Here is a 22,207-nt window from a genome sequence, read left to right on the forward strand (position 1 = left end):
GGCGAGCTCACTATAGGCATACATCATAAGCACTCGTCGACAGTGTTTATGTAATTACTCTCACTGCCAGAAGGGGGAGATCGTAGAAAAGTTTTCAGTCGTAGTCATCTGGACACTGTTTTCAGAAACAAGACGTTTCGGCTCCCATCCGGAAGTCATTCTCAATTGTGAAAATGGTCTGAGAACTCAGAAATTTAAGCTACTCTGTGTTGAGTAGGGGGAAACAAACGTTCCGCACTCCAGCTTTAACCATGACCTCAGTCTTTCTCTAAAATTAAGCAAAAAATTTTAGTTACCAAACTTAAAGGATAGGTTCACATTTTTCCAAGTCTGACATAAAACAATAGTCAGGTGCCCATATGTACATCGAAAGAGGTTTTGCTTGCTGTTTATCTGACCTGTATTATAGTGTATTATATTTTTTGCTTAGTACTTCTATTCCTGTGTGCACTGAAAGGGAGCTGCTGTAACAAAAGAGTTTCCCCTCGGGGATCAATAAAGTACTTCTGATTCTGATTCTGATAATCATTTTTCATTTTCATACTGGCCATTAAGAGGTCCCCTCCTAACAAGCTTCCAGTGGAAGAGATTGGGGACAAAATCCACAGTCCTCGTTCCTTGCAAAGATGTATTCCAAAGTTTGCCTGAAATGAATATGAGGCCTCAGCAGTCTGAATTAATCAAATCAAGTAGGGATCTTCCAAAGTTACTTCTAAAGTCTTTTTAGTACCAAATTGCCACTTTTTGTCTCTCCAGTGTTTCCTTGCTGAGCTGTGGCGGAGGGATGGTAACACAGTTTACTATAAAGACTGTAATTTTGGAAGATACCACTTGATTTATCTTCCGCAGAGCTACATGTTATATTCTATTATCTGACTCTGGATTTTGTCTCCCATCACATTGAAATTGCAGTAAAGAATTTGTTAATGGCCAATATGAGAAGAAGGAATGATTACAGGAACCAAAACCTGTCTCATGTGGGCACCTGACTATTGTTTTAAGACAGACAGAAAAAATATGAAGCCATGCTATAAACCATACTTCCGTTTTCATGGGTGGATATTGTTGTTGATTACTAATGCACTGTACAGCACAGAGTCATATTAATGTAAAAATATCAACACATCCTCATACCTAAATGTCAAAATAGGTTGAGTGCCAATGACTTCCAAAAAGACATATATGACCATTCCCCAAAACAGCAACAGGTGTAACATTAGACATGTGGTTAACGTTGTGAAATGCAGTCTGGTTAGGTTTAGGAAAAGATTATGGTTTGGGTTAAAATAAGTACAATACTTCACGGGACACGAACCCCAGTCTCCTGGGTGAAAGTCCAGTGTTTGTTTGACCCATCAATCCACCCCAACCACCTCCATACACTGACTGCTCTAGTCACAATTACTACTGCCACTAGAGGATGCCACTTAACAATAACGTAAATATGGTTCATAATAAGCTGCTTGCATAAATGACCTATATGACCGTTTTTCTGGTGAGGGAGGGCTTTTCCTTTATTTTAAGACTTTTTAGACTTCAGATTTCAGATTGTGTTTTGGAGCTGGTTTCCTTCTGTTTAAACAGGATGACTTTAGATTATACACACCATTCCACTTTGTATAAATCTGGGACAAGGTTAGAAGTTTTGTCATCAGAATTGTATTCCCTGTCTGGTCACATCCGTTTCTCTCTTCACTTCTGCATTACCATGGTGCAGGTTGTTAAAGGGCATCTGCAGCGTCTCCGCTGTGCAGTGCTCTTTAAAATGGAGGTCAAAGAAATGTCACTTATTTGAAATGGCTGAATGGTAATATGCTTGATTACTGGTGAAAGGTCTGTTATGGTCCATGAATTTGGATACCACAGAGTACATAAAAGTTCACATCTATATCCTCACTTATTTTATTAAACAGAACACTCCACTCATTCAATCATATCTGCTGAATTTACAAAAGTTTTAGTTCTTCAATTGGGCTTTGCTGACTTTTAATGAAAAACTGTACTTATAACTTTGATTGCTCAACAGTGTCCAATTTAGGCTATTAAGTTTAATTTCAAGCTTTTAAACAGTACAACTTGGTCTACTGCTCTTCTGTTGCTAAGCCACTAATCACACTGGAGCTTTGAATAACTGTTATTTACCAAGTTCACCAACAGTTTGCTAATCTGTACAGACACATAATTATCTCTTAAGATTTCTCGCTGGCTCTTCTGTTCTTCGAATTTCATTAGACTCGCAACTTTTTGGTCAGGCTAAATTGTCTTTTGGACTAATTTGATTTAAATGAGATTTTGCTGATGGAACGGGTCATGCCTCAGTTCAACCATTCATTATGTACTTTATTCTATTATAATAAAAAGAGAATCACTTTCATAACAGACAAATTATTCATCCATGTTGTTTTATGTAATGCTATTAGATTGGGCCTGTCTGTCTGGCTCTCCCCATAGGAAGACAGGCTGGAGAGACAGTAGAACACTTAGTACAGAGGGGCTTTGTAAAGATAACCAGGAAAACACACACAGACACACACACATGTGTTCATCCATGTGCACACACACACACTTCTCAGCATCACGGCGGCAGGCAGTCCCACTCCGTTAGGGGTAAAAACACAGAAATTAAACACTGCGTGCTTGTGGTTTTTAATTTAGCGTGCTGACAGCCATCCAATAGTCCTGTGGTGACACTGGATAACTTTACGACCCTGGTGAGCACAGCCTGGGACAGGGACCAGGACAGACACCCACTTCATTTTCAACTCCCTCTCCACACACACACACAAACACACACACACACACACACACACACACACACACACACACACACACACACACACACACTTCATTGAAAAATTAATCTGAAAGAACTGAATTACTACTGCAGATTTTCACCATTTGATCAATCATTTATTGTGGGGACATAATGGAACTATTGATCATGTAGTGAAAACATTTCTGTGGTGAAATATTGTCAAAAATAAAAAATTAAACAGTTACTCAAGCACTATATGCCAAGTCTGCATTGGTTGCTGTGGTCTCTGTAATTGCCTGTTTTAGAACCAAATACCCACTTTCCTGGACAATATCAATAGCAGCCACACACGAGTGCATTGTGTGTGCATGTGATTGTATGTATTTGTTGGGACTTCACCACTGTGCTGACTGCCAGTTAAGTAGTGCTTACTGCATAGTATTTGAAATGGGTACTCTCTACTTCAAATCCTCTGACTGAAAGGCTGACATGTATGTGACGAATTTATGGTTAAAAATGCATCTCTTGTATCAGATTACCATAGTTCCATTACGAGCTGTTGAGTGATGAAAACAGATCTGACTCTCTGTCTTTGCTCAGTGAAAGCTTGTGGCTTGGTGTCTTTACTATTGATTGGCTAAACCCTGTCCTGAGCTGACAATATTGACATGCTGTCAGGTGTCTCACTGCCATTTGGCTGTGCTCAAGATCACCTTAGTAGTGTGAGCTAAACATCATTGTACTGTGAGGCGTGAAACTGTGTTCAGACCAACATTAGCAATGCATCAAAAAATGTGGCTTGCTCATTCATTTCAATGCAACCACCTTGTTGGCACAGCAGGGGTGGCGACACGGAGGGCCCTGTCAAAAAATGTAGACTCAATGTGATCAAATATGCGCAAGTGCACAAAGATATACTGTATCTTTTAACATGGCCAGAGCAACTCTACTTACATTTCAACTGTTGAGACAAACAAGAAAATAACCGCTGATAGCTTTTCAGAGTTGTAAAATCCTATCTCATAATATTATAAATCACTGTGCAATATTTGGCATTTGATACGCCTTCAAATTAATGGATGTATAATTTAAACTGAGCTTTTTACCTGTAGCAACACACCTGCTGCACCATTTGTTTGTTTTAGCACTGCTGTTTTTGGGCCTGAATGTCATCAAATCCAGCAGGAATATCTTGAGTTTACTGGAATCTGCACAGGGAGCTGCTTAATGATTTGAGATCGTACACACGCATGGATTCATTTACAGACAGACACACACACACAAACACACATAGATGTACACATAAAGGAATGCATATGGGCAGTAGGTGCTGGATATGTGGCTGTTCCATTGCCGCATGGTGGTGACAGTGTGTGTTGATGAAAACCACATGCAATGCCAAGACTGTATGTGGTTCCATTTTTGTGTGTGTGTTTTTATGGAAGCTCAAGCTAAATGGATTATGGTCTAGGCTTAGTGGACATCTTATTAATAGGCTCTGACAGTGAACTGCATTAATTCAACTTGATGACACGTGTCTCCAAATTAATGCTCATTGATATGCTTGTATGTGTGTGTTTTCTGAATGAAGTCATACGTTGGACTGTTGTAAAGGAAAGATTTGCTGCTCTGCTGGAATATTCTGAATGGTTACCAGGCAGGCTGTTCTACTGTGTACAGTACTTTGGAGAGTTGTAAATCTTTGTTATTTGGGAACCATAGGCTGTACATACTGTAACCTTTTTATGTGTCTGTGGCATCTGGAACACAGACACACACAGTCTCCATGAATCAGTCACACATGAGTCTTTCTTTGTTGGCTGGATCTCTGTGGTACGATGTTTGAATCCCGGCACATCCTTTGTCCATAGGGAGACATTTGCATCTGTGATTCTCCACCTACACTCTACTACTCAGTCTGTATACCTGTCTACCAGTATCTCCTTATCTTGCTATCACTCTTTGCCAAATACTGTACACTCCCAGGTTCCCCACAGAGGCAGGCAGCAGGCGGGCATGCTCATTGCCAGCCCCTGTCCTCCTCTGAGAGTGGCTAGCGTCACTACTCTTCTCCCAGGTGATTCTGTGAGACACATCAACACTTTCACACACCAATAAGGTTTTTCACATCAGACTAGTAACTAAGGAAGGAACTATGTGTGTAAATGCACACACACAAGCACAACTGTGTTTATGTTTGAAATGTTTGAAAGACAGAGGGAGAGAGAGAGAGAGAGAGAGAGAGAGAGAGAGAGAGAGAGAGAGAGAGAGAGAGAGAGAGAAACAGAGATGTTAATGATCAGTAGTTGGCAGATGGTAGAGTGATGTAGCGAGGACTGATATCACTGCCCACTTAGACTCATCTGCTGTTACTCCAACCCTCAACACTACTACAAGGCTGGACTCATCCACAGTCTCTCTCACACACCCAAAGGTGTTCGCTCTCATACACACTCTTTCAAATACACAGGACTCTTTACAAACATCGTTCTGGATTAATAATTGTAAGTGTACACCCTTTTGTTTGTTTCAACAGCATTCTTCCAGTATTATTACAGGAGATTTGATATGTCTATCTTGGGCAAGCGAAAGGACAGTTGTTGTTAGTTTTCCATAGAGAGGTCTATTGTCTTGTCATCGCTGATATCATGCTGTCAGGGTAAGGAGTTCAGTGATTGCATCTTTTGTCATGGCAATAAAATGAGTCTCATTTACAGTTTGTTGGTGTTGTTGGGCTGAGTAACAGAAATGGAGACTGAACCTGAACCTGGAGGGGGTGTTATACCACGCGATCTCATAACACAACCTGATGTTTTTCTGTGTGTGTACATCACATCAGTGTAGTAACTAGGAGAGCAACACTATGTGTGTGTGCTTGTGTGTGATTTATGATGGCAGCCCAGTTTATGGAATTATGAAGTGTTCAGTGTTCGGCAATAAACTCAAAGCTTTTATGGAGTCTGTAGAGTCTCATGATTAGCATATTGGTCTGGAGTTAGACGGGGATTTTTAGCCAAAGAAAACACTCACAGCTCTTGTGTTTCATTTAGGTGTGAAGCTCAAGGGAGTCTCTTCAATGTGACACTTGTTTTGCATTTCCCATATCATTGTTTTCTTGGTTTCTGGGGAGCCAAATTTCAAATTTTAAGTATATATTTTAGAACTTAAAGAAATCATAATTCCACCAGATATTACATGATTAACTACAGAGGGTACAGGTCATGACTATTGATCAAATTACTGCATATTTTGTTGAGCAAATTGGTGAGCATGTACACCACACACACACATGTACACAAACCTGCAAGTGCACCCCCCACCTATTGTATATCTTATTGACTGGATCTTTTTTTATTTTTTTTTATTTTTTCGGGCTTTCTGCCTTTATTGGATACGAACAGCTGAAGAGAGACAGGAAAGGGGAGGAGAGAGAGGGGATGACATGCAGCAAAGGGCCCGGGTTGCTGCTGTAAGGACTCAACCTTAGTACATGGTGCGTGTGCTCTACCCTGTCAGCTACCGCAGCGCCCCGTGACTGAGGATCTTTGATCAGATATCCTGCTTCTGTAACCTAATGATGCATTAAAATACCCCTAACATGACTTGTGTGAGTTTATCTTTACCCGACCATCAGCCCCGAGGGGATAGGTTAGTAGGATAGTCAATGAGACACAATTGTAATGACAACAATTATTAAAATCAGCCTTTGGGGTTCATTGTGATGATGTATGCTGTCAGAATAGTCAGAGAAATTAAAAGTACCACAGAACGTGCAAATTGTGCAGTACTCTAAGGGATGTTATTCCTCACGTCTGTATGTGTTTACACTGATCTTTTAAGTCTCTAATTAAAAGCTATGTACAGAGATGTGTTCTCTTAAGTGAGAGGCTGAAAGGTGTGAAAGCTTATTTACTGCCATGATGCACTGTGGGGACTAGTTAAAGGTGCTGACAGTGGCTCATGCTGGTCCAAATACTGTAACACACACACACACACAGATGCACACACCATTAGGGAGAGATAGATAGTGCACAGCTGCCCTGTCTCCGGAGAGAGAGAGAGGGAGAACAGACTACTAAACAAGACCACTCCCTACCTTACACATAATTACAAACTAACAACAAGAATGAAAGAAAAAAGCAAAACAAAAAGAGGGAGCAAACTGTTACTGTTTTACTGTTACATTATTAAATCACAGCCTCATGCATGATGTCGAATTTAACAAATAGAGCAAATGTCATTATCAGTGTACCAGCTCCTGCAAAGTTGCAGCCTGCTTTCTGGGATACACAAAGTGCTGAATCTCTGTTGAGGCATTATATTTGGGCCTGCTTGAACTGAAAATGCATTGTCTCCTGACATTTAGTCTAAATTTTTCCTCTCACATGGTCAGCTGTTGCAAAGCCAGAACCATGCACATTTTTGTTTTCTCTGGGCACAATGCGACGGTATACCTCTCATTAGGTGTAGCTGACCATTACCACATGGAGGTGAGGTTGAGAGGGGTTAGCATAACTCTTCTGTTTCTGCTCAACCAGATCCAGTAAAATTTGAATGGTCCCTAAGAAAAAGGAGCTGAATGTTTGAATGTGAAATGTGCAAAAACACAACTGTAGCAAGACAAAACAGCTTTTGTTTTTACAAGCTTTGAAGGAACTGAGAGATATTAGTTCAGTCAGGGAAGTTATGTGGTGCTTTGAAATTTCTCTGATCACACTGTGAAATGGCTATAAGAAGTTTAAAGAGCACAGTTGAATTACTCAATTTTAGAATAATATCAGGTACTGGTGCTGTACCTTAACGTGATACTGCCGACAACACCTCTGTTGAAAACAACTGGAAAGCTTCCCCAACCATCTATTGTCGTTACGTAGGGTGGCAGAAAGCAAGGAATTACTTATGCTATTTCCTCTCATTACACCCGCTTCACACACAGCATTAGGGTCAGTGTGCAGAAGGCTAATTGAGCCTTAGGATAGCTCAAACGAAATGTGCTACCAGTTTGCTCCATTGAACACACATGTTTTTGATGAACAGTGTACTGAACGTATCCGTTTACAACTAATAAACATGAACGTGAGTGTTGTTCACTCCCGTGAGAGTTACCACGAGAGTTAACTACGCTCACGTACTGTGTTTTACGGCACCCGGCATGCCAGTGTTTTGGGCATGGATTTATCATAAAAACTGGAATGGTGCTTAATCATTCCAATAAGAATTGTTCGCCTGGCGCATACACCAAAAAGGTTTCTAGGTTCCGGGTTTACTTCCGGGGTATGTGGCCCACTGAATATGTGCAGTCATCTTTCTTCTGCTGGCCTCGCCCATGAGTTCCCGCTCAGCCCATAGACATTACATTGCGATGACATCACAGATTTTTAAATAGCTTTTCTCGGCTCAAGGAAAGTTTTACAAATATAAAACCTCCATTGATCAAAAATTCATAATAGAAAGAGTCATAATTGACCTTGTTTGTAATTCAAGGTGTCCTCTCAACAGTTTTACAGACGTCTCTTTTATAAAGGTGGCCTATGGGGAAAATGCATTTTGCGCTGCAGGTGTATTTGTCGTTGCAATACCGCGAGTGGCCACTGGAAAAATTGGCTGCAAATCTGATGGGTCACAGACTTGTGAAACGACACAGCGACCTGAAGCATCCAGCCAGTCTTGGGAAATATCTGTGATTGAATGATGATCACAAGAAATCATTAACAAAGGGTAAGACGAGCCAACAACACCCAAGTCAAACTTTTTGTAAAGGGAAAAAAATTGAAGAAATGGCCGTGAACAAGTTCATTTTTTGCTACTGTGAACTTAGTTCAAAATTCAAAATTGTAAACTGTGAACTAGTTCATTTTAATATGTGTGAAGTTTGAGCTTTGTGAACTTGCACAACGCTGGTTATGGTTTCATTATGAAACAGAAATTCCTTTTGAATGTTTGCTGGCAGTTAAATATTTCTCTCCCCAGAGACTCTTTGTTAAGGATCCAGACAGAATCAGTCCGCAGTAGTCAGCTGGTTAATTTCTGAAAGAGGTAGACAGAGGAACTCCCAAAGAAAGCTTCCAGGTTTTCTTATACTGTATCTTAATCTCCAGATATATGAAGGTTTTCTTCGGCATGGCCTTTAATAATTTCCAGAGATTGGAAAATTACCCAAAATGAAATAAAAATGATGCTAGGGCAATTAATTGATTTCTGCATTTGATTACTGTGGATTGTGGCATGTGGTTAGAACCTGTTTTATACAGTCTGTGGTTATAACCTACAAACTGCTAATATTTAACGGAGATGCCCTAAATAAATAAATAAAAATGTGACAACACACATTTAAAGGTGACATATTTTGAAGTATTATTTTTTGATGGAAAGGTGATAAGGATTCTCTTATTGACTTAATGTGGCCCGCCATTTGTTTGGTTTGTTTGCTGGTTTTCTCTTTTAACTTCTGGTCGGCTATCTTATACTCAAGTCAAAAGTCTTGGTCCTGATTGTTCACACAGCCTACTTAAAATTTCTCAGAGCTGGGACCATATGTCTTTGGTTAAGTTAAGTACAGTGTTAAAAAGCTTCCAACTAGCTTAATAGCTTGCTGTGTGCAGCAGTACATTAGCTTGATGTTTCTAAGAGCACTGATGCTAATCAGTACGATGATGCAGGTTATTGTTAATAACTTAACTTATTAACATTATTTGCAGGTACCACAAACGATCACAAAACCTGCTTATTTTTACTTTGGTGGTCTAACAGCTAATTTATAGTAATATGAATTAAAATACAACTTTTCACCCAAATATATAGCATTTACTGTACATTTTATTGATAATATAATTTGGAATAAATAGCTTGTTACACAGTAATAACGACTGTGTGTAGTAACTAACCCCTGTCACACGTTTTGAACGGCCACATCAGCCAACCTCTGTCATATCATATTGTATATTGTGAATATCACCGTAACATAATGTATGATTGTATATCGGTCTGATGTTTGTCAGACTACTGTAAAAGTCTTCCATTTTCTTCCAGTTCTGCCAGTCCTTTGTGCTGTTATATTATAAAACTGGTCAGATATTTGCTAAAATGCGCAAGGTGATCACAAGCAGCAGATGTCAGTCTATGTAACGTGACACCTTCCCACTTCTGGTGTAGACAGGATTATGGAGTCGGAGCACTTCCTTGTTGCTGAAATAGACAAGGTCAACACATTAGGTTGGACTAGCATCAAGAGCAATGATGGTGATACCAGAAAATTTTGTTTTTTTGACCCAATATAAAGGACTGTCACAGCTGATATTGCTAATACTGATACCAACACCAGTATCATAGCAAACACATTTAATTGTGAAGAACTCTTTCACCAAGGAGCAATGCACATAATTTGACATAAATACACCTAGAATCACATTTTATTATGTAAGCTCTCTCTTCATATTTTCTGATTAATTTTCAGATTCTCTAATACAGTGGGCGATTTAAGAACAAATTACTGCTACTGCAGACAGTCTTCCTGAAAATATAACAATATTTTCTAGAAAAAAATAGAAAAACAATCACATTATGCTTTCACTGTGTCATTGTGGGGACTTACTGAGGGCTGAGGCTTTGGCCGGGTGATTCGGTGAGAAAGAATCTGATAAAACATGTTGCACTATGATGGCTAATTTCTTGACAGTAAGATAATACTGCAGTATGGTAGCAATTAAAAAGAATTTCAAACACAAATCTGTATTTTAACACATAGGTGGGAGTCAGCAGTGTTCATATTTTAAAAGTCATATGGATTCTACTCTTTGGTCTAGGATTCTTTGCAAAACAATGCAGTGTCAGTATTGATGCTTTTAGTATAAGTCTGCCTGTCAGGAAGTGCAGACTTCATACATGAATGCCCTCATGTCATTTGACTATTTTCACAATTGTAATACAAAATAGGTTTGATATTGTAACTTATTTGATAGATTTGTTAGTTATTATTGAAACACAATCCTCCTTGTAGCTTACATCAATGTGATAATGTATCTTAACTGTGTCTAAATCGCTGACTCACTGTCAGTTACTATCTCCAAGGTTATCTTGGAAAAACTACCCCCTTCACACCGGCTCAGATTTCCTTCAAGTCACTTCCCAACTAATGGATCTGCCTCAAATTGTGAACAACATAGTAGTTCTCTTTTACAGCAGCCTTTCATCTTGAAAATAACAGAAGTCTGATTTAGTGCAAACATGTGCTTGTGCAATTTGCAGTAAGGTATTTGTTTACTGTTTTTGCTAAACTGGAGTTTGCACAGAGCTCCTGTTGTGTATTTTTTTTTTAATCTCCATCTGCTACGCCATCACTTCTCCCATTTAGTCACCTCATCTTTTCTCTTTAGGATTATGTGCTCCCTGTTTCAATACGGATGCTCTTTTTAAAAATCCCTCATCCTCTCTCCATATCTTGTTCCAATGCACACCTCTTTTCATCTCAAAGCCCTCTTGGTGCTGACACAGATGGGTACTCTGGTAGTTCATGCTAGCTGACCCATAAGGTGAACCCCTCTGCCCCACCGGACGCTTCTGTTTGCAAACTGTGACAAAGTATCAGATTCACCCTTTTCTCTAGGTGCAGGCAGCGTGGAGGAACAGGGGATCTGGGCATGTTCCTCCATATTACCTATCACACCCCCATCGCACCCCATGGTGCACCACTTCACTGACACATAGACATGCCTGCGCATGCTCTCTTTCTCTCTCTCTCTCTCTCTCTCTCTCTCTCTCTCACACACACACACACACACACACACACACACACACACACTCACCCACCAAGCACCAGCATACATTCTGAGTAAGTGAAACCCTCTGTGGTTAGGCTGCTGTTCCGAATAAAAGTCTATGTCATTGAAGGACAAATACTTTTTAAATTAACTTAAGTGATTATTTGGCATTTGCTACAAGGCTCCAAGGCACAGAATTACACACACTCAGATATCCTAATTAGCTAAATGAGTCATTAATTTTAGCAGAACGTTATTAAGATAAAGTTAATGAAGGTAAGACTAATTAAGACATGATGAATTGACATGTCTGTTACACCCATTAACACATTATCTACTGCTTCTCTGTTATCGCGCTTATCTGCTTTTACTGCAGAATACCGCCTGGAAATTAGACATTAAAGTGTCATCCAACTGGTTTATCTTAGAGATTGACATTAGCAGGGAGTTCAAGAGAAGTGAGTTTTCTTTAGCTTACCTCAGTACTTTTACAGATCACCATCATTATTTTTATTCTGTAACAATGTCTTACAGGCCTGCAGAAAAAAAGCAGTGTGCAGCTTGTTTCTTTAGCTACATATGAAGTAAATTCCTGGAACTGCTGTTGCCAGAACACAACACAGAGGTCCAAACGTTTTAGAATTCCCACTCATGAGAAATGTACCTGAACGGGCACGAGTGATGAGGTGATTGATAAACTAGCTTGCTATGTGAAACTTGGCTTATGTGAAACTAAAGTTTAATATAAACATTTAATATAGACTATTTTAACTTCATAAGCCTTGAGATGGGTAAGTAAAATGTTTAATTGTTTAAGGTGGTGTTAGAGATTGTTATGGTAGGTTTGGTGCAGCCAATGTTGCAGTTTCCAGTTTTAAACAAACATTTCACTTTGTGTATTGGTAACTGGAAAGGACTTCTATTGCTGCTGGGTGGGATTGAATCTGTGAATCTGAGTGTATCCTGAACTGCTATCTTCACTGAAATAAATAGCTGATAAGCTTGTTAGATAGCTAGCTAAGCTGACCAGCATGTCCTTACTCACCCTGAATTGATTATCTTTTTGCATTGAGCATTTTATGCTCTGCATTCTTCTTTGCTGTATTTGGTGCTATAATATTGTTCCATTATTATTCCTTTTGTGAGCTGTATCTGAATGATCTGGCACACTGAGCACTGCTGTATCAGTCACACTTTTACAACTTGCAAGCTTGTTTATGAAGAGAAGGTGACAGACTCTCTAAGTGTGCAATTAATCCCTGCTCCTCCCCCTTATATTTCTGACCTTCCTTCCCATGGAGTGCAGGGTGACGGGGTGGGGCAGTTATGATAAGCTTGTCTGTGCAGGTGTGAGTGACAGCAGTCAAAAGGTCACTTATGTCTTCAAAAGCTACATAATACCTCTGCTTCCAGTCAAAAAAAATTCAGTCAGTGTTAGCAAAGACAAAAGGAACAAGAAAAGAAACCTCATGTGAAGGCGGTGGCATGAAGAAATATTACAAATCATAAATATAATTGAGTGTTTGTGTTTGTTCATAACTTTATATTCATTATTATTTTTCTGTGGTTTAATATGGTCTCATGTTTTACATGAGCTGTGCTTTCGACATGTATTGAGTTGGAGTTGAGCGGCTTCTTCTCATTTACTGCAAACTCCAACACAACACAATATATTATGCAGCAGAATGGCGGATCACATACCAGAGAGGGAGGGAGCCAAGCATGATAATACACTGCTGCGGGTTTGGTTAATTACTCAATTTAACAATGTAGCTAACATTGTGTTCTCAATTATGCTTTGTTACATATTCATAGTGGTGAAGTTCAGTGTGTCCTTTTTCCTCTCAATTTGATTGTTTTAAACAAACAAGGCAAAATATTCAGTAGTGGTGCAAGGTTTGGCACTGGACTAGTTTGTACTGTATCTACAAAAGAAAGCATATCATTAGTACTGGAGAGACTGCCATGTTTTATACAAAGTGGTTATTCACATACAGATGGCTTTATAGCTAGAGTATGTAGCGGAAACTTGAAACAGGGAACACTGTGCAAAACTAGATTAGAAAACTAAGCCCTCATTAACAATCATTTAAACCCATGTTTACAACACTCAGAGTGGTCATATACAATGGGTCCATCATAATGATGAAAACAAAATGATGCATTATACAATGTTTCCCAATTGGATGGACACATGAAAGATGCAGAACACTGGTATGATTGGAGATGGCAGGTTGGACACTCTAACCCTGTGTGATCATGGGCAGCGGGGCAGAGCCATTGAACAGAGAGGCAAATGGGGCACAGACAGAAATAAATATGACTGTGTCTGTCGGGATGGTTTGCTGAGTTCCTTTGTTTGTGTTTGTATGCAATCAGCAACATTACCAGAATGTGTCCCATCACTGTAACAGTGGTTACCTTCATCTTCGTTCACCCATGGGTCACTTAAGACTATACATCTATGGGTGCCATGATGAGGCACCCAAGCAGAAGAACATGAGGCTTGGATGAGGATGAGATAAAGGGGTTAGGGAAAGGAAGGATGGATAAATAAAGAATTTAGGCTTGGAGAGCAGTGGCTGCGTTGTGTTTGATGCCTTGGCAGAGACTGGTGCCTGACTAATGTGGCGTGATACACTGGGTACTGAAAGCAGGGCCAAGGGTTCCTTCCTGGGCATGAGTTTCTGGGTTGGAGCTTCTGCTTAATTGGACAGCTGGACCTTTTTCCCACATATTTTCACAAAAGAGGATGCTGTAAGCTTCTCTTCTCTTCTCCAATGATTTCTGCACTCCCCTTTACTCTTCCCCAGGTTTGCTTGCCCAATATTGACATTACTTCAGAGTGGAGTGTTATCAGTGCTGTAATCAGAGATTGAGAGATGGATGTTTCTCTCTTCCCTCCAGGTAACAGCTTTTCTCACTCGACCGTGACAAGCCCAGCAGTTATTGATACTTTAGCTAAGGGGGTCATACAATAATACCCACTTTTCTTTCTGCAGCTTGTAGGGGTTCTCCCTACCTAATTTGGAGCAGAAACTCTTCGTGGTCAGTGAGTGCCCTATATTAACTTACAGGAATGCAGGCTTTCTACTTACAAGTGAAACTAAACACACTATCCTTTCATGACTTGTTTTAGTCTGCAGGGCACTCATTTTGATAAATGCTTTTTATGCGACATCAAATTTGATCCATTAAAAACATGTTTATATGTTAAGTGTTTACATCAATGAAATGGTAGGGTCATTGCAAAGCTGTAATTGTGGCAAGGCGTTATACGAACATCAATTCTAAATGCTACTTGCCACAAGATTATTTATGAGCTGGACTTTAAAAATCTTGTTAAAATTATATAGCTGCACCTGGCAGACTGCAGCTGAAGTCAAAGCATGAGTGTCTAAAGACATACCTATTGATAAGGGAAAATATAAGAGGACAGAGGTGGAATGAAGGATGGACTTGTTAGTCTTACATGGGAAAAATGCACAAGATTCATTCAAGTGAAAAATATATACTTTTCTTTATTCTTAAAAAATGTAGATGGGACTGTACCATTGTAAATTTAGAGTCAACACCTGGCCTGACTGGGCAGGATGAAACACATGCTGTGTCACATTTCTGCTCCATGTCTAGCAATAAGCTAAAATGAGGTGCAATTTCCTCTTGACTAATTAGTGTGGAATTTTGCTGCTTTATCAACCTCCCTGGGGCCTCGGTGAAGTGAGCTTCTAGCTGGAGCTAGAATGCTGGAAGTGGTCTGGATGAGTATAGACAGACACAGGCAAAACAGGGGCAGAGAGGTGTGAACAACAAAGAAAGGTTGATGTCTTCTGTCGCGCCCAAAATAAAACCAACAGGTTTTATTTGGGGCAATGTGGGCTGAAACACAAGCCCTTTTTTTTGTTCTCATTGCTGTCAAAGCAGCAGCTCGTAATGACCTGAGAAAGATGCATCTCACTTCAGGTAATGTTAAGAGCACTGATGGAGCCTTCGAGCCATGCAGCAGCATGCTTCTGCACAGTGACAAAATGAACTCAGTGTTGATTAATGTTCAGATGTAGACACGAATTATTCTCTTTCCTCAAAAACATCAAATAATGAATGATCCTGTCCTCTGGTCCATTCTCTTCAACAGAACTGAATGGTCTTGTATCAACTTTTCTTCTCCTTTGTCACACTTTTACTTCCTCTTTTTCTTTGGTTTTGTTGCTATCCATGTTGTGTCCTCCCTTTACGCCTCTCCCTCACTTCATCTTTGGTGGCCCTCAGTGATTTAGAGTAGGTAGATTGTATTATCTTAGGACAGAACAGTCCAAGGCTGAATGGGGATTATTGGGTTTATGTCAGAGTCAAGGTTCTGATTGAAGGTATAAATCTGGGTGGAAGGATGGAGGCTGACGGATCCCTTCTGTTTGACCTCAGCTTAACACCACAAGCCCCATCAAAGAGACGCTCCAGATCGATCGATCAACCCTCGTTCCACCAGACTCCCCTGCTATTGACAAGGTCAGTTAATCCATCGTTAAATGTCAGAACACACAATGTTTATGGGCTCAATTGACACTGCTGATATGCACATTCAGGGGTCAGCTGTGGCAAGCAAAGCGATTTGATTAAAATGCACAAAGGAGCATTACAAGGACATTCAACATGTATAGTCTTTGGGAAGCAGTGAGCAAGGTAAACATTAAAGCATAAATCTGTGTGCTAATATAATGATTTAGTTTTCACCAATGTTCTTTTCATCAAAGCTTATCTGATATTCATTCAGACAAATATATATCAAAAAAAGTATCCGACTTTGACTGCGGTTCACAGCCCGTCTCCTACTAACAGTCACTGTTGGATTCGGTTTACCAGCCAAGCAGTTTATGGTTGCCTAAACTTAACTAAACCGTAACCACAGAGGTGGCTTATGAGAAATGTTCATAGGAATCATGTTTGTAATGGTCATATGGATCATTTTCAAGGGAAGAGACAAACAACGTCGTCCTGCTGATTGGGAGGAACTCTCGGAACTATACGGATGATTATATCAGTACAGAGTTTTTGCTGGTGATTTTAATTCTGCTCGTAATTTTTACTGCACTGATGAGGGATATTGTTTTCTGACTAGTGGAGTTACAGGCTTAGAGGTTAGGCTTAACCCAGAGTGACACAGGCTCTTAGCTGACCCCCTTCTTTTCTGTTCAAAGACTCAGCAGGGGTATAATCCCAAGTCTTCAGTATTGGTTTTTAATGAAGTCTAACCTTTAACCCCCAATAAGCCCCAGCATACCATGACAATAGTCACTGAGTGACGACTGAGTTTGGCTGTCATGTTGGTGCTTGTGTTTAAACGGTTATATTTTTGTTCCTCATGGAACAAAACCATTAGAAAATATTGAATGTTGATTATTATTTCTAGACTCTATATGGGTTGGCAGAGACGGACAAGCAGGGAAAGATGCCTCTGTCCTAAGAATAGTCTATCAGCAGATTGGAACATCTTGAAATTGGAGAAACAGTAGCTCCTGTGTGTCTTGCTAACTATTTTGCCATTGGCACTGCCCACAATGAGGGGAAAAAAGTGGTTTAAGTGGGTCACACGTTTGCCTAGAAGAAGTTATTGTTATGTCTGCTTCCAGAAGGTATACCATTACATGCTGGGCTGTGGTTTAGTGCTTTATGGTACTTTCTCTGTCTCTTAATCAACCTTTTCTTCTTCACACCTCGAGCTACATAGGGCTTGCTGTGTTAACCACCAGTAGTTTGACAGAGAGACAGAAAGTGAAGTGTATGGTCATGTCATGTTTGTTATAGCAAGAAAGAAGTGAACTGTGTGATGTCTAGACCACTGTCACTCTGAGCTGAGTCAATAAACAGCATCAGTGATGAGTTTCAGCTTGTCTGTCTCCACCTCCACACATGCACACACAAACACACAATGTTAACAGAAACTAACACACATTGCAACTCATTCTCCTGATCTTTCTCTCTCATTATACCCTTTCCCCCCTCTCAGGAAAGCAAGACTCTCCTCTGACACATCAGCTTTGCAAACCTAGGTGTTTTATTCTCAAGTGATTTATTACTTTTGCACAGTAAATCTGCAAAACTGCCGCAGTTTTACAAATCTTGTAAAATATACAATTTATGTGACAGATGTTGGATTTAATGATTGAGTAAAACAGCCTAAACAACATAAGTTATGAACATGGAGTTTCCAGAAAGTGCAGACTGTGTTTCAAGTTTGGTTGTGAGGGTCTCACTGTTGTTTCATTGCTTCTTTGCCACAATGTATATTTGTTGTAGACTTCCTATTTATAGTTAAATACAGGGATTGTTTTGGTGTGATAACATTGAATTTCTTAATATTTTGAGACAGAGCCACAAAGTCACGCATATGTCTAATATGTGTCTGCATTTTTCGTAGAAAGGAAGCATTTTTGTGTGCTGTCAGGGTCAGTGCAGATAATCATCAGCAAGCCATTGTAAGAGGAATAGTTCACAGTTGCGAAACTCCATTTATGAAAGGATATTTGGAAAAGTCCTACAGGATCGTAGAGCAAGTGGGCAGGTTTCTGTCTAAAGAAGCAATAGCACTAATATTATTCTCCAGTTAATGCATTAATAGATAGCTGAGACAGAAATGGTGCATGACTTAAGCTGAACTATATGTCTGTTTGTATCTCCCTACCATTGGGACAAATACAGTTTAGAACAGAAGCTGATTCATTATGATAGCAGATCGCTATAAAGGGAACACCTCCAGAAGCCTAAGCATGGAAAAGTCTGTAAGGGATATTAAATGTGTCTGCCAAGTGGTGCTGCACAACATCACCAAGGGATTTGGAACCACAAGTGGAAAGGCTTTGGTGTTGAGCACCTATGCCTATCTCCAAATATCATTACTATATCTGAGAAAAGTTGGACCTTTAGACATAAAGTGCTTAGAGAAGAAATCCTGCAATGAGTCCACACTGCTGAAATATTGAGTAAAACCCTGAAACACTACTAGCTCCTGGGGCAGTGTACTGCAGATGACCCTGCACTATAACCTCCAAGAAGGAAGGCAAACAAAAAGTATCACATTACATTAACACTGTGTGGCTTTTAGGCTTTTCATGAAGTCATCAAAAGTTCACAAATATGATATCATATATCACCCACCCTACTCACGTTTCCCACATGGTGTCTTCTCTAACACAAACACATGGTGAAAAGATGTCTTACTTTATACACCAATATGTTTTGAATGACTTAAAGGATTTTCTGGTGATTGTTTTCCATACGTGACTTTATTTCTGGGAGTATATGACCGAGAAAGGTGCTACCACAGCCCCTGTCCTTGTTCATGTAATCTCTGGGTGTTTCCATGTGAGTCAGACAGAGGCTGTGTGTTTTTGTTGTTCCCTGTGGAGGTGAGAAAGCAGGTAGCCTGAAGGTTGAAATATTGATGGATAATGATAAATTCATGTGGCTGGTGAAAGAGTGAAGCACATCCAAATAGGCATTGTGTCTTCTGATCTTAGTGTTAATGCCCATCTGTGGCAAAATGGTATTGTCTTCTAGAGAAGCGATGTTGTGAATTAAAGAGAGTTTGCATTCTCGTTAATATGTAGAGAAATTTGATGACGCTGTATGACTATGCTCCGAATTTTGATGTGCTTACAGAATGTATGTTTTCTCTGCATCATCATATGAACTGGCAAAATGCACACTCAGTTTTGCTATAGTGGACCCTCTGGTTGCCACAACAAGGGTGTGGTTGCTTTGGTGTTGAAGTCGATGCACTGTTCCCAGTAATTTATTCATAACTCTGAGGTTTTTGCTGTATTTTTCATCCATATTTCATTAAGAAAGAGTAAATCACCAACAGTATGTGGTTTATTCAGTCATGAATAGTGCACGACAAACTCTGTCTATTTATGCCATACTCTCATGAGTCTGCTTACATAGAAGAGTTGGAGTGGAAAAGAGTTTTTGCATACTTTGTTTGATGACAGCAGTGACAGATGCACTCACGTATGATTTTACTCTGTCCAAACTAGTGTTTCAAATAGTACAACTAGTGTTCAACAGATTTTATGTTTTTCTTGTATATTGTCTCCCGGATGCCCCAGGGGTGAGTTGGTGAGTACTTGAGTCAATCCCAGTAGCTCCCAAGGTGAAGAAAGGCCTTCCCTTTTTACTTCATACCAAGACCTGCCGGCTCACACAGCTGGTTTCCATCACTGCATGTTTTTGTGTGTGTGTTTTATGCCCATAATAACCACAATGCCAGTACATCAGTCCTGTCATAGGCAGCAACCCAATATCCATGGCAGTGGAGCATACTGCGTCATTGCATCGTATATCTCATCTTGTCTGGGGCATGGGAATAAAATGTCATACAATGGTATTTAAATTCTCTTATAGTAATTTATTCCACTCAGAGGAACTGAAGGCAGATGGAACATGAATGCCTTGACGAATCATTTTCTAAAACCCTTCGTAACAGGCTATTACATATTTAAACCTGTAATATTAGCTTTTTCTTTTTTTTTTTTGCATGCTGCCTGTTCCAATCACTCAGTGTTGCCTGTCGTGAAGCTAATCTTAACTACAGCTGGGTGGGTGGATGCAGGGGTGAACTATGCAGGCTGGTATTGTAAAGGGTAGGTGGGCGGCAAATGTGGTTAATTTGCTTGTCTTGGGCTTGTGGTTCATTTTGCTGAGCCAAATCCTCTCATTTAGGGGATTATGTTCCCAGGCTTGCAGAGTGTAGGTGGGGGTCAGAGAGGATGAAACAGAGAAAAGGATAAATGGACAGAGGAAAGGATACAGTGATGGAAATAGTTTTTGGTGTGGGCTATAGGTGCAGAGGGATGGAGAGACATGGCAGCAGATGGAAGTTAATGTATGTACTGGTGTGGAGTGGGGGGAGGTGATGCTCAGAGAGAGGCAGAAGAGGAAAGCAGCTTGTCTGTGGAGAAATCTGAGGGTTGGGGGTGTATTTGTGTGGGCAGGAGGTGTGGTGAGGTGGGGAGAGTATTGTTTAAGGAGGGCTGAGTGAACTCTGATGGGGGGCTCTAGCTTTCAATGGGCATCAACAGATCTCCACTCCACTGCTGTTCCTACTCCACAGCCCTCATCAGCCCCACTTCCAAACATACCATGCCTCTCCACAAGTTAAAGAAGCCCCCCCTCCCCTATTGCACTTGCACATATGAGTTGATGAACTCTGAGATGGCCAGAGTATTCTGGGACCTCTGTCTTAGTGAATAGAAGAGTTTAGACCATGAGGCTGAATTGGTGCTTCAGAAAGGGGCATTCTCCTTGAAACACACAACTCTCGCTGGGCTCTGTAAAAACCCACACATAGTCAAGGACGTGTCCCTCTTTTTATTGGACCAATGTTATTCAGGTTATTTGTAAACCATAGCAAGGCTGAGAAGTGAGAGGCAAGGGAGGATACTATTCAGCAATTTTACAAGACTGTAAAGCTGAAGAAAAATTTTAATCTGTAAGGTAACACACACAGAAAACTTAGTTTCCAGGCATTCAGAAATAAATACAATTTCGAGGGTTGATAAAGAGCAAGGTCAAAGGCCAGAAATGAAAAAAGTCAAGAGAAACATTTAGGGAGAGAGCACAGAATGGATGAGTTAGAATAAGATGTGAATTGAGAGGGTTCAGTGGCGCAGTAGAGCACTCTTGAGTTGGAGGCTCTGAATACCTCCCCTATGTCAGGAACTGGGACATTCTCACTTTTTCTCTCTTTTTTCTCTTTGAGGAGGGGGCAGGAGGATTTAACTGCCAGTTTTGAAGTCTGCATATATATTTTTGATAATAATCAAACAGAATCAGAAGTGACAGTACCTCAACTAAGAGCTTAGATGGCATAATTGATGTCATATATAGTAAAAGAAGCTATAGTTACCGTCATCCACTTAACATTTGAACATCAAATGCATGAAAAAACTGTTATCAACATGCAAGGAGTATGGCCAGTAGAAGTGTGGAGAAACATTCTCAAGTGGGCCATTCACTCCTAATTCACCTCAAACAATCGCTCCGTCTGGCCTTAGTTATGGCAGATTTTGTTACATGATTCTTGGAATAATGAACTGGCACTTCAACACTGCCAATCCCACATAGCCAAGAAAAGGATCTGTCTGTTCCAGCCCATAATCCAGTCTGTTTGGGAAGCAGAGAGAGTGGCGTGAGCGTGACACTTGTTCCCCATAGTCTCCAGTGTTCTCCCTGGAACCTCCAAGCGGCAATTGACATTAGCATAACCGTGAGGCCCATCCACTCACTACAGGATTAGTTCAGCTCTCCTCCCACTGTCTGATGGCTCTTTATCCAGATGGATAGAGCCTGTTAGAGGTCTTAACCACACCATTGCCACTAAAGTCATTATCATTCACCACGAGAAGGAATCAGCTCACTGAGGGTCTGCTGTTTAGAGTGAGATTCTCATTTGGGATGGTTTAAGAGAAAAGACAGGGAACTCCCCTTCAGACTATGATGGAGTAGCCAATAAATCCCCAATCAATCTGCCTTTATGCTTAAATGACTATGTAAAACTGTCAAGCTGGTATTGTAATGTCATTTGGAACACTGTATTTGAGTAAAATGTGGATTATCTGTGCATGGTGTAAGAGTTTTTACATTTGTTCATGTCAGTGCCCACATTTAGTAAACTTACTTCTGTATCTGACTATACTAC

The 22,207-nt window shown here is 40.2% G+C and overlaps 1 protein-coding gene across 1 annotated transcript in view; it reads left to right on the forward strand.

Moving 5' to 3' along the window:
- Window positions 1-5,093: 5,093 nt before the first annotated feature.
- The window catches only part of sema3ab (sema domain, immunoglobulin domain (Ig), short basic domain, secreted, (semaphorin) 3Ab), a 44,231-nt gene continuing 27,117 nt past the window's right edge, over window positions 5,094-22,207 (forward strand). Inside the window, exon 1 of the mRNA XM_044194759.1 lies at window positions 5,094-5,259. The gene's annotated coding sequence lies outside the window, so the exon portion shown is untranslated. The remainder of the gene's footprint in view (window positions 5,260-22,207) is intronic.

Source organism: Siniperca chuatsi, linkage group LG4, assembly GCF_020085105.1.
Source record: "Siniperca chuatsi isolate FFG_IHB_CAS linkage group LG4, ASM2008510v1, whole genome shotgun sequence".
Lineage (NCBI taxonomy): Eukaryota > Metazoa > Chordata > Actinopteri > Centrarchiformes > Sinipercidae > Siniperca > Siniperca chuatsi.